Source organism: Mustela lutreola, chromosome 11 (assembly GCF_030435805.1).
Source record: "Mustela lutreola isolate mMusLut2 chromosome 11, mMusLut2.pri, whole genome shotgun sequence".
In the NCBI taxonomy this organism is placed as follows: Eukaryota; Metazoa; Chordata; class Mammalia; order Carnivora; family Mustelidae; genus Mustela; species Mustela lutreola.
The window spans coordinates 64,608,419-64,620,039 of NC_081300.1; positions in this window are offsets into that span (position 1 = coordinate 64,608,419).

Here is an 11,621-nt window from a genome sequence, read left to right on the forward strand (position 1 = left end):
CTGGGACAGTGACCTGGGAACGGGCTGGGACGGTTGCTCCCCTGGGAATCTACTCTTAAGGTCTTTTCTCCTAGCTCTAACCCCCTTTGCCCCATCAGCAACCCCCTTTGCCCCATCAGCGGCTCCAGCCTTTTTGGCATCCTGCCTCGGGCCACAGACTCAGGAATCAGAATCAAATCGGAGCTTGGGGCTCTGCCCTCCCAGGTCAGGTTCCTGACTCCGCCCTTGGCGGGAACCCAGACTTAAATCTGTTCGCGCCCACAGGGGCAGGGCCACCACCAGGGCTCTGACTGCCAGAAGAGTGGGAGGGAGAGGTGGGGATCAACAGCTGATAGGCCTGAGGGGGGCGGTTAAGAGCCAGCCACGTCTGGACCTTTTCTCCTAGCCCCACCTTCCCGGGTACCCCGGGAGAGAAGGCCCTCTCCAGGTGGCACAGGGTCAAACCTTGCTAGGCTGGTGCCCTAGTTTCTTGACCTAGAAAGTCCCGTTCTGGAACTTTGGGACAGTCTTCCGGTGGGGGTGGGGAGGTGCCCAGGAGGCAGAGTCCTTGGTTATCTTGCCCTCTCTGCCCCCAAATTTGTGCCTGGGTTCTGCTGTCCTCTGGCACACAGTTCCCAGAGACAACACCCGGTCTGTAGTTGTGGTGCCTTTCACGTTTTACGGAACCATGGCTCTGGAAAGCCTTCAGGTGTTAGTCAACCCTGCTAGATATTGAAGGTCTTGGCCCTGGGGGACACTGTCCACAACAAAATCAGTATCGAGGCCCAAAGTGACTGGATTCTTAACTGGTTCAAAGCCCCTTCAGCCAAGGCCAGGGGCTCCCTTGTGGGGGTGAGGATAGGACAGTAGGCAACTCTGCCCCCACGCTTGGGGCTTTAGCTGCCATGCTGCTTCCCAGAGCCGGTGCCTTCAGACTAGAATGCCTTGGTAGCCCACAGTGTGTGATGCCTCGTGTTCTGTGGCTGCAACTCCTTCCAGGTGAGACGCAGCCACTAGCACTAGGAGTTCATGTACCCGGAGTTGGCCCTAGGACCATCTCAGCCCTTCTGTACTGCCTGGCCTGTGGGAACAGTCAAGTTCATTTCCCCTGCTTGTACAGGGAGAGGGCTCCTCTGGCCACATGAGCCCCATCCCTGGGGGCTCCAGAGACGTGGGGGCCTCACTTCTGGACTCCTGCTGACTAAGCCTTTGGGACCCCTTGCTCTTTCTTGCTTAGCCTCTATGTAAACCAGCTTAATCTTCGATGGAAGAGATGGTTTTTTAAAAAATGGAATTTAAGTGAATTTACTTTTGAAAGCTGAGGGGCTTTGAGGGAAAGGGTTGCTGCCAGGCCAAGCCTTTGGAAGCTGTCACTGCCTTTCTGAAATTGGCAGTGAGGAACAGGCCTGCCTTTGAGCCACAGGCAGTGACAAGGGCTGCCTTGTGTGTGTGTACAGAAGCCTGGGGCCTGTAGTTGCCGTGGGCTCCTTCCTTGAGATGGCTCCCAGTGGTCTATCCCCTGCAGCACCCACTATCCCTTGTGGCGTCACCATGAACATCACTGTGCCCATCCCAGGCTTCAAGCAGAGGATGAGTCATTTTCTCTGATTATGGCAAAATAATCAGACCTCAGAACAACCCAGGCCCCAGAGCTATGGAGCCGGGTAGCTGGCACTTTACGCATGAATCCACTCCCCCGCCTGCCCTCTCCCTCTCCCATCACGGAAGTTTTGAGAGTTTGCCCATCCTCACTTAACTAGCTTACTAGTCAAGATGCCTAAGGACTGCTCTGCTTCGCAGTCTAGGTCCTGCAGCCCCGTGTCAACTTCAGCCCCAGACAGCAAGGATTTACTCCCAGAAGAACAGTAGTAGTGATATTTGGGGTCACGTTTTAAAAGAGGAAGGAAAGCGGTGCCTGGGTGGCTCAGTGGTTAAAGCCTCTGCCTTCGGCTCAGGTCATGATCCCAGGGTCCTGGGATCGAGCTCCGCATCGGCTCTCTGCTCAGCAGGGAGCCTGCTTCCCCCTCTCTCTCTGCCTGCCTCCCTGCCTGCTTGTGATCTCTGTCCAATAAATAAATAAAATCTTAAAAAAAAAATAAATAAAAGGAGGAAGGAAAGTCACAGATTCAAGGTAATCTGGAAGGGTGTTTGCCTATCTTTGGGGGTGGGGAGGGCAATCTTCTCTTCCACAAAGATCTCTGAGGGTCTTGTTCTAGCTGCTTCAGTGAAAGGGCTGGTGAGCCCCACATCTATGTCCGTGCAGGGTTTGGGCATGGGGCAGGGGTGGGGCACGGGGATGGCAGCATGGCTCCAGCTAAAGCCAGAACCTGGCTTGTGAGCTGGGGCCTCCTTCATGGATCCAAGCACCTGCTGCTCCCACCCCGGCCCTGGCCTTTGTCACAACCCCTCAAGCTCCCTTGTGTTCCCAGTTCCCGACACAGAATCTCCATCCTCTGCTTCTGGCTCTGTGCGAACCTGCCATTTGTGTCTCCCTCTTAAATCCTGAACTATACCTGGTCAGGAGTGTGCAGGGTCATGGGTCTCTGCGAGTATGGGGCCCAACTCCCTCCTTTAACAGATGAGGACACTGACCCCAGCTTTCCTGGGTATGTCAGTGCTGGCCTGGCCACCTCACAGGACTCACCCACACATTACCCCCTAGTACCCCCAGTTGGGTTCACCTTATGGTATCTCATGAGCAGTGGGGGTCTCCTGGGGCAGAAGGGGCATAGGAGACAGGCTGGCCCCCTGCTGTGTTTGGGAAGGCTGAAGCCAACATCCAGGAGAGCTGAGGACAGCCTGCCAGCCGCTGCCCCCTCCATCCCCCAAGAAACGGGAGTGTCAGGCTCTCAAGTCAGCTGGGACGTCAAGGAAGTGGCTCCTTGGAATCCATGGAAAAGGTGGGGCATCTGTGAGTCAGGAACCCCACTGTTGCTTCTGCGCACCATGCTCCCAAGTCCCCTGGAACCAGTAATTGCCCTTATGCCAATGAAGGCTACTGCTGCATCCCATTTAAGCCATATCCCGTTCCCCAACCCAGTCATGCCCTGGTCAGCCCAGTTTATTACAAAGTGTGGGCTCCAGTCCCATTGAGCAGCCTGTCCCTTCCTTAAAGCCCAGTGGCTGCCCCAGGGCATCCTTGAAAAAAGTTGCAGAAACTCATTTCCAAATAATACCTCAAAGTGAGGTACAGAAGAGCTTGGGGGCTGGAAGGGGAGCACAGTCGGCCTCCTGCTCTCTCTCATCGCTCCAGTGGTACCATGTTATCTGCCAGTGAAAACCTGACTGGAGAGAAGGCTGGCCCTGACAGCCTCCTACCTCACCTTGCGTGGGGGCTGTTCCTTCTGCATGGAATGCCTGCCTCCCATCTGCCCACTCGGAGCCCCACACCATGCCTTCCTGGAAGGAAGCCCTCCCTGAGGCCAGTGCAGGACGACATCAAGGCCCCTCTGCTTCGGCCTATGCCTTGTGAGCTGGGGTTTCCCTTCCTGTATCCCCCAGCAGCCTATGTGCATTGGGAGGCACCTGCTCCCAGCTCTGACTTTTTGGGCCCATGCCGCAGGTCTGGAGAGCCTGGCAATGCAGGCTTTCTCCCCAGCCTTCCACCCTGTCATCCCCACTCCACCCCCCAAATGCCTTCATTGCAGAAACCCCACTGCTCCCTCCCCCAGCCTCAGCTGAGACCCTGCCTCGGGCCCACCTCCCCTCCACCCTCCACCACTTCTGGGAGCCTGATCTCCGGGAGGTTAGACTTGAGGGCGTGCCTGACCTCCTTGACTCTGGGCGTCACTTTCCCCCTCTGTGAAATGAAGGGATTCACCAGATGTCCTTCCTACATATTCCCTCAACCTTGGAGCATGACCCGAGCAGCTCACAGCCGGTGACCTTGGACATAATGCAGATGTCCAAGGGAGGGGAAGGGGCAAGCAGGTGCCCTACGCCTGTACTTGGGTCTTAATACAATTGTGAAGCCCCTTCCTTGGGTGGGCTTAGAAAAGACCAGGGGTGATATGGGCAGGTATCTTCAAGGTAGGCCCCCATCCAGAGCCTGGAAGTGAAGGAGGGGAAAGGCTGAAAAGGGAAAGCACATGGCCTTGGCAGGAATGCAGCTGAAAAGTTCACTATGGACCCCAGCCCACACCAAGGGGCCCACCAACCACAGAAGCTGGTGGGTCAGATCATGGGGCTACCCCACCGCCTCTAAAGCAGTAGGTAGAAATAGTGCAGTCTTCCCGGGGTGGGAGTGGGGGGTCAGCTGACACCCCACCCCCCAGAGGTTAGGAAGTTTCCAAAGTTTCTGGACTACTGTCTTCCTTGACTTCTTGCCCCCACCGGGCAACTAAGTGTTGGACCCCCAAACTGTGTTTCTGTAAAGGTTTCTCTGGCCGGCTGGGCAGTGCCAAACCAGGCCCCAACCCTCCAGGCCTCCCAAGGAGAATTCCAGAACTAGAGGGAAGGGGGAGGGGAGGGGTGCAGCACAGTGCACACCCACCAGCCATTTGCCCAGATTTCCCCTCCTTGTTAAGTGAGCCCACCTCTCTTCTGTGTTTGAAGTGCACATAAAAGAGACCAAAAGTTGTGAGTTTTCAGAAATTGGCTCTGTCCCCTGAAACCTTGGTCTCCATCTCGGAACAATGGGGTCTGGCCTCAATATTCCCATAGGTCTAACACCGAAGACATCCAGACGGGGCCCCATATCCAAAAGCTACAGGTGAGAAGTCTCAGCCCCCTTGTCTCCCTATGATTGCATCTCCCCTTCCCCCAGTGACCTGGTTTCCTATGTACCTAATTTTATTCTCATTTTCATCAGTGATAATCTTTACAGTGACTCAAATTCAAAGCATTCTGAGGATCCCCAGAGAGAAGTTTCCCTCCCACTCCCTCCCTCCACAGGATTACCCTCTCAGATCCCCCCCATATTTTATGCATATTGGAAGCAAATATGTACAGCATATTCTAGTCTAATTGTGCATTTTCCTTTTTTTTTTTTTTCCACCTGCAAGTTTATCTTTGTACCTGAAGAATCTCCAATATTCCCTTCTTAGGACCAACCACAATTCCTTTTAACTAGTCTCTGTCCTGAATGGTTAGGCTGTTTCCAGCCTTCCATTCTTAGCTCTGACATACTGAGTTGAACATGTGTATCTGTAGAATAGGCACCTGGAGGTAGAATCATTTGGTCAAGGGCGATGCTGTTCTAATATGACCCGGTGTCCTCCTTAGAGGTGGGGCTTATCATCACCGTCAGCTGGGTAAGGGAGGCCCTCCCAGTTCCAGTTTTGACTTTTGGCCACCTGATGGGGAAAATGCTTTTCTCTCCCAACCAAATGGTTTTAATTTGCTTCTTACTATGAGGCTGAGCATCTTTTCACAGGGTCAATGGCCATTCCCTTTTCTTTTCTAGGAACTAAGTCAAATCTTTCAGCCCGTTTTCCCACTGGATCGGGTTTTCTTGTTTGTCTTAAGACTCTTTATTTCTTAGAGATATTAGCCCATTGCCATGAGTTGCACATATTTTTTCCAGATTGTCACCTAGATTTTTGATTGTGGGTCGATGCAGGAGATACATTTCTTTATGTCATTCCTCAGTTTTTCCCATTCTGTGATTATCAAACTGTTTGCCCTGGTTTCTTTCAAGACGTCATGTAAACTTGTTCTCACATTAACATTTTTGCTTCTGGAATTTCCCGTGTCACATCTGAGGTATGGCTCCATCTATTTTTAAATCTTTTTTCTTTTTCCTTTTTTTTAAGTAGGCTTCATGCCCAAGGTGGGGCTTGAACTCACTACCCTCAGATGAAGAGTCACATTCTCTGCCAACTTAGCCACCCAAGTGCTCTTGATCTATTTTGATTATAGACACCACCTGTCTGTCCCCTCACCATCTCCAGAATTATTCAACTTACTCCACTGATGAAATGCCACTTCTATTCTAAATGAAATCCGCTTTGGACTTGGGTACAAAAGCTCTTGATTCTGTTTCCCTGATGGGTCCCCGCTGGATTTCATTTGTAACAGACAGAGATTGTTTGCAGACTGCCTGGCACCTGGGGGTAGCCTGTGAACAAGGGGGAAACTTGTCCTGACCCTCCCTGGGCCATCCCTCCTCCAACTCCTCCCTAGTGCCCTCAGTTTCCCCTATAGCCTGCCTTCCCACTTGCCAAGTGTCTACCTTTATGGTCTTGCCATCTTGGAGGGACTCTGCCCATTGTGTCCATTAGACAGCCTGGAAGAGCACAAGGACCTCAGATGTCCAGAGGATAATGTAGACAAAGTGTTCTCACAACACACGGATGCTGTCAGCAATAAACAAAAAAGCTGCAACAAATTCCTAAGTTTTCAACTTGGCTTATGAATTAGGAACGCTGGCTGGTGCCGGATCCCTCTTCCCTTAACTCCAGCTCTGGAGGCAATTCCCATCGGCAATGGTCATTTTAACTGTTATTTTATCATGAGATTCCCAAAAATGGTATGAATTTCAAGGTGTCCTAGACCTTCTCGAAGATAGGGGGAAAAGCAATGTGACGTCAGGAACTCTACACAGAAGCAAATCAGGTGGAACTCTGTCAGAACCTTCCAGGTTTTCTCCAGGATAACAACTTGACTTTAGGTAGTGAGTGTCCTCTTTTGCTCTCTTGATAATCCAGATAATATTCTTGGCTTATAAAATAAAGCCATTTCCATCTTCTTCAGAGAGAAGTGAAAAGACCTTTTGGGTTGAATTCCTTTTGACTCTTTTTTAAAAAAATTCTGGTGAATACCCAGGCTTGAACCCCAACATTGGGTTAGGAGGAAAAGGGAACCAGGAGCCAGACCCCATCCGGGGAGCACAAAGCTTTGGAGAAGAATTTAATAGAATCCACCAGCCAGAAGGTGGGGCTGATGCGACTCAGATGACACTGCTCCTCTGTATCCTTAAGAGGAAGCAGCCATGGGCACCTGGGTGGCTCAGTGGGTTAAAGCCTCTGCCTTTGGCTCAGGTCATGGTCCTGGGGTCCTGGGGTCCTAGGGTCCTGGGGTCCTGGGATCGAGCCCCACATCAGGCTCTCTGCTCAGCAGGGAGCTTGCTCCCCCCCCCCACCTGACTCCCACCTGCCTCTCTGCCTACTTGTGATCTCTGTCAAATAAATAAATAAAATCTTAAAAGAAAAAAAAAAAAAGAGGAAGCAGCCACATCAGAGGTGGAAGAAGCTTCCAAAACCTCAACCCTCTCCATTCAGACCATAACTTAGAACCCCTAGCCCTCTTGGACCACACACAAAACAGAGGAACAGCACACAAACAGGGCCATAATACTTTTTGACAAGAGGTGAGTGGCTCTGAGCCTTTGAACCCCACCTATCCACAGGGCTCCTCCTGTAAGAGCAAAGTATGAATGAGAGTTGAGAGTTGTGTACTAAGAAAGGTTCTGGAAAGGAGCCATTTCCAGGAATAAATCCTTCAGGGATGGGGTGATTCCTTAGTGAGTTGCCACCAGTCAAAATAGAACATAGCTACGAGGTAGAGAAAAGAGTTCAGTCATTACAGCCCCTCTATTGTGATTTCAAAGTGTAGAGAAGGATCACGTGGGTGTTGACTGAAGGATGCCAGTGATCGTGAGTGGATTTAAAAAAAAGTCAAAGAAGAACAAGAAGGGTGTGAATTTATACAAGTTTAACATCTGAGCCATGTGGAGTCACTATAATAATATATTTGCCAGACAAGCAAGACAAGGGATATTTAGAATACTTGCATTGAATATTGATAGAGAAAAGAACATTTTTCAGAGTAAGATATGACTTTACAGAGATCATATAAAATAGGACTTCATACAAAGAAGAGAAGATGGGTTGGGGTGGCGTAAGGAAAACACGCGAACAAATAGCTAATACGTTGCTCTGTCCCTAGGAATAAACCCGAGGTGTACAGATTTCTAGAAAACAGACACACTGGGCTGGGGTGGGGGGGTTGTCACTGAAGGACTAAATAAAATGGAGAGACCATTTATTGGAACTATGTGACTTCTCCCCAGTCTGGTTTTTGACTCAAGACAGTCCCACTAGAAATTCCCTATCTCAGTGGAATTTGAGAACCCAATTCTACCTCTGACATGTGTATCCAGAGGACCGATAGGAGCCAAAATCTTTTCTTGAAGAATTCAAGGTGGGAGGACTTGCTTTGCCCATGACAAGGTTTGTTATGGCATCCCGTAATCAAGGCAAAGTGAAATCAGCATGGGGGCAGACAACAGACCAATGGAAAGAAGAGAAATCCCAGAAGTAGAGCTCTCCACACACAAAGCTGATATATGACTGAGGACACACTGAAATCTTCGTGAAGGGAAGCACTGTTCAATTACAGGTGCTTGGCAGCTGACTGCCAAACCACGCGGGCAGAAAGATCAAACTGGATTCCTAGTTCACATCCACATACAAATCAGTTCCCCGTTGAAATAAAAGTTATAAAGAAAAGATCACAATGACCTTAAAGTAAGATGGTGTAAGAGAACATCATCTTACTGATTCCTAAAAGGAGATACACAAAGCACACATGACTAAGGAAGAAATGGACACATTGGATCTCATATTAGTAAAACACCATGAACAGAAGGAAAAGCTGCACAGCTTTTGCAACTCATGTGATTGACAAAGGGCCCATCTCCAGAACGTATTTTTTTTTTAAACTCCTACAATAGACAACAGACAACCCAATAAATAATTAGCAAAGGACCTTAGCAGTCCCTTCACAAAGCAGAATATCCAAATGGAAAAGGTGCTTGACCTCAGTGGAAGACGGGGACCTGTGATGAAGGCCACTGCAAGATACGACTAACCACCCACCACGTTGGCTGTCATTAACATGCCCACAGTCTCACTCCTGGGTATATATATACCCAAAGAAACTCCTGTCTGGACACAAGATGTCCACCAAGAATAGAATGGATAAATAAACTGTGATGTATTTCTAAGCTATGGCTACACATGTCACCGTGGATGATCTCGCAAGTGTAGGATGTTGAGTGAAAGATGCAAGATACAGGTAATACAAACTCATTTAAAGTGCAGAAATAGGGAACGCCCAACTTCACAGCTCAGAGGTCTGCACCTGGCTGGTGCAGCTGTGATGGTGGTCAGGAGACCATTCCCCTCTCATGGTCAGGACAGTGATGTCCCCGGTGAGGAGGGAGGGCAGAGACTGGCAAAGGCGCCCAGGGGTGGTGATGGGGTCCTGTGGCGGTATTTTTTTTTCCTTGCTGTTCACAAGTGTCTGGTTATGTTTGTTAAACTGTTATGCATTTTTCTGTGTGTATGTTGTACTCCGATCATTAATGCACACACACAGAGCCAAGGGAAGACCACAGCCAGCATACCGTACAGAGGAGCTGCCCAACAGCTGTATCCCTCTGATACCTTGTCCCCACTGTGGGCCATGCCAAGGGCTGCCGCACCCTCCACCTTTGCTGCCTTCTCCCTGGCCCACCCCCAGCCTCCCTGAGCTTCCTGCTACTGGGGTTCCTGCTAGTGTTTGGGGTGGGGGGGGCTCTTCCCCCTCATCTCCTCACATTTCCCTGGGAAATTTTTCCATCCCTGGAGATGGAAACCTTTCAGGACCCCCCTCTGCACAACTGAACTGCCTGGCTTGTCCCTTTTGGGGCCCTCCAGCACATGCCATGACCCCCCAACCCGCGCAGCCGCAGAGAGGCCCCAAGGTGGGACTCGGAAGAAGGCAGTGTTCTATTGAGCGCGCCCCACCCCCCACCCGACCATCCAACATCTTGTGCACTGGCTCTGAGCCTTGAGTCCACACTGGTGAAGGTGCTGGTGTTGTGTCGTGTGTTCATGGGGGCTTCCTGCGGTCCACACTGGCTTCTGGCCCTGGTTGTTCCCCACAGTGCTCTAGTGCTGGAAGCGGTTGAGGGGTTGGCTTCTAATTCCTAGTGAGAGGCTCTTTCTTCTCCCACAGGAGCGGGGTCTGTGTCAGGGTCTGGCCTTGGCAGGCCTCAGCAGGCGGTGCAGGGCAGGGCTTTGGAGGGCAGTCCCAAGCTCACAGCTGTGCTTTTTAATGAACGAGGCCTCCCCAAGCCTGGGCTGCTGGAGTTTGGTGAGCAGAGGCAGGCCTCCCCGGTGCTGGGGCTTGGGTGTGAGTAGTCTCAGGTCAGTCATGGGCAGCCACTTCCAACTGCATAGTGCAACTGGGAGTCTAAAGACCCAGATACACCCACTGAAGGGTTTGTTCACAGATGGACGCATTCAAAGGAATCAGGGCCCTTCAGAGAATATGCCACTTTCTTTCACTCAGATAGAAGGGCAACTCAGTGAAATCACTGCACACCCCAAAGCTAGCAAGGCCATGCAAAACCTTGTGCTGGGAGCTGTCTGTCCCAGGGAGTCAGGTTTTCTCGGAAGATCCAGAAGGAACTGGAATGGTTTGAAAAACATGCCACAATCTTATTCTCAGAACAGGAGCCATGGAAAAGGAGAGAGACTGCTTGGGGAAGAGGAATGTCCTCAGGGTGTGAGGTATCAGGAGACAGGCAAGTCCTCTGCTGAAAAGGGAAGGTGGAGGTTTGCAGAAGAGGTGAGACCTCCCTCCCCCTCCTCCTGCCACTCCCCTCCCCGAGGCACCACCACTCCGCGCCCCCTGCCACCAATACACATCCACCAGGGAGCCAGGTGACCCAGAACACTCTTGAGGGGTTGGCTTATGTTGCCAGCAGGAACTCTGTTAAGATCTAGAAGCCATCCCATGAGCCCAGCAGCTCTGAAGAGGCCATAGAGGATCTGAGCAAATTCAAGGACAGAAGATCAACATCAAATACTGAGATTTGGCATGCGTTTGCAGGCGGGGGGGGGGGGGGTGTCTGGGGATGGCTCAGAGCCTTAGGGAGTATGTTTTAAAATAAAAAAATAAAAAATAAAAAAAAAATAAAATAAAATATATGGGATGGACTCAAGGAAGGTTCTGCTGAGCCCTACCTCACCTCCCACATTGGGAGGCAGACCCAGGCATCAGAGGCGAGCTGCCGGCAGAGGTGGCTGGCTGGCACCCCACTGCATGGAGCCATGGGATTGTTTCAACAGTGCATACTTGCGACAAACTCGAGATTATTATTTTTTTTTTCTGTCTGTTGACATGGGAGACCCCAAGAGACAATGTCTGGAGGAATAGGTCAGAAAAAGTAAAAGTTTAGACTGGAGAGCAAAAAGGAAAAGGAGGGAAGGCACTGGAAGGCAAGAAAAATGGTTAGCCCTCTGTGTGGTGAACCAAAGGGATTTTAAACCGGTGCCAAAGCCCACACAGTGCCATCCTCCAGCCGCCAGCCGTAAATAGTGTCAGGAAACACACAGTGGAGACAGATCCTGGCTCCCTGGAAATTGTGTCGCAGAAACAAATGCCACTCGAGGCTAGAAGCATCCCAAATGGAGGACAGCTAGTGTCCTGAGAACTAACGGGGCAGAGCGGTAACTCCCTGGCCCTCAGTTCTAGAACCTGTTCCACACGGGACATACCCACATGGGCGCGGGAGTTCAGCACTGGACAGAGCCCAAATTTGGAACCCGTGTCATGAGGCAGAGCTCAGCACTGGGCACATAGCAAAGCGGAAATGACAAGGTCTGCTACTGGAAAAAAGAAGATATAAATGAGACCCAATGAAGTGGCAC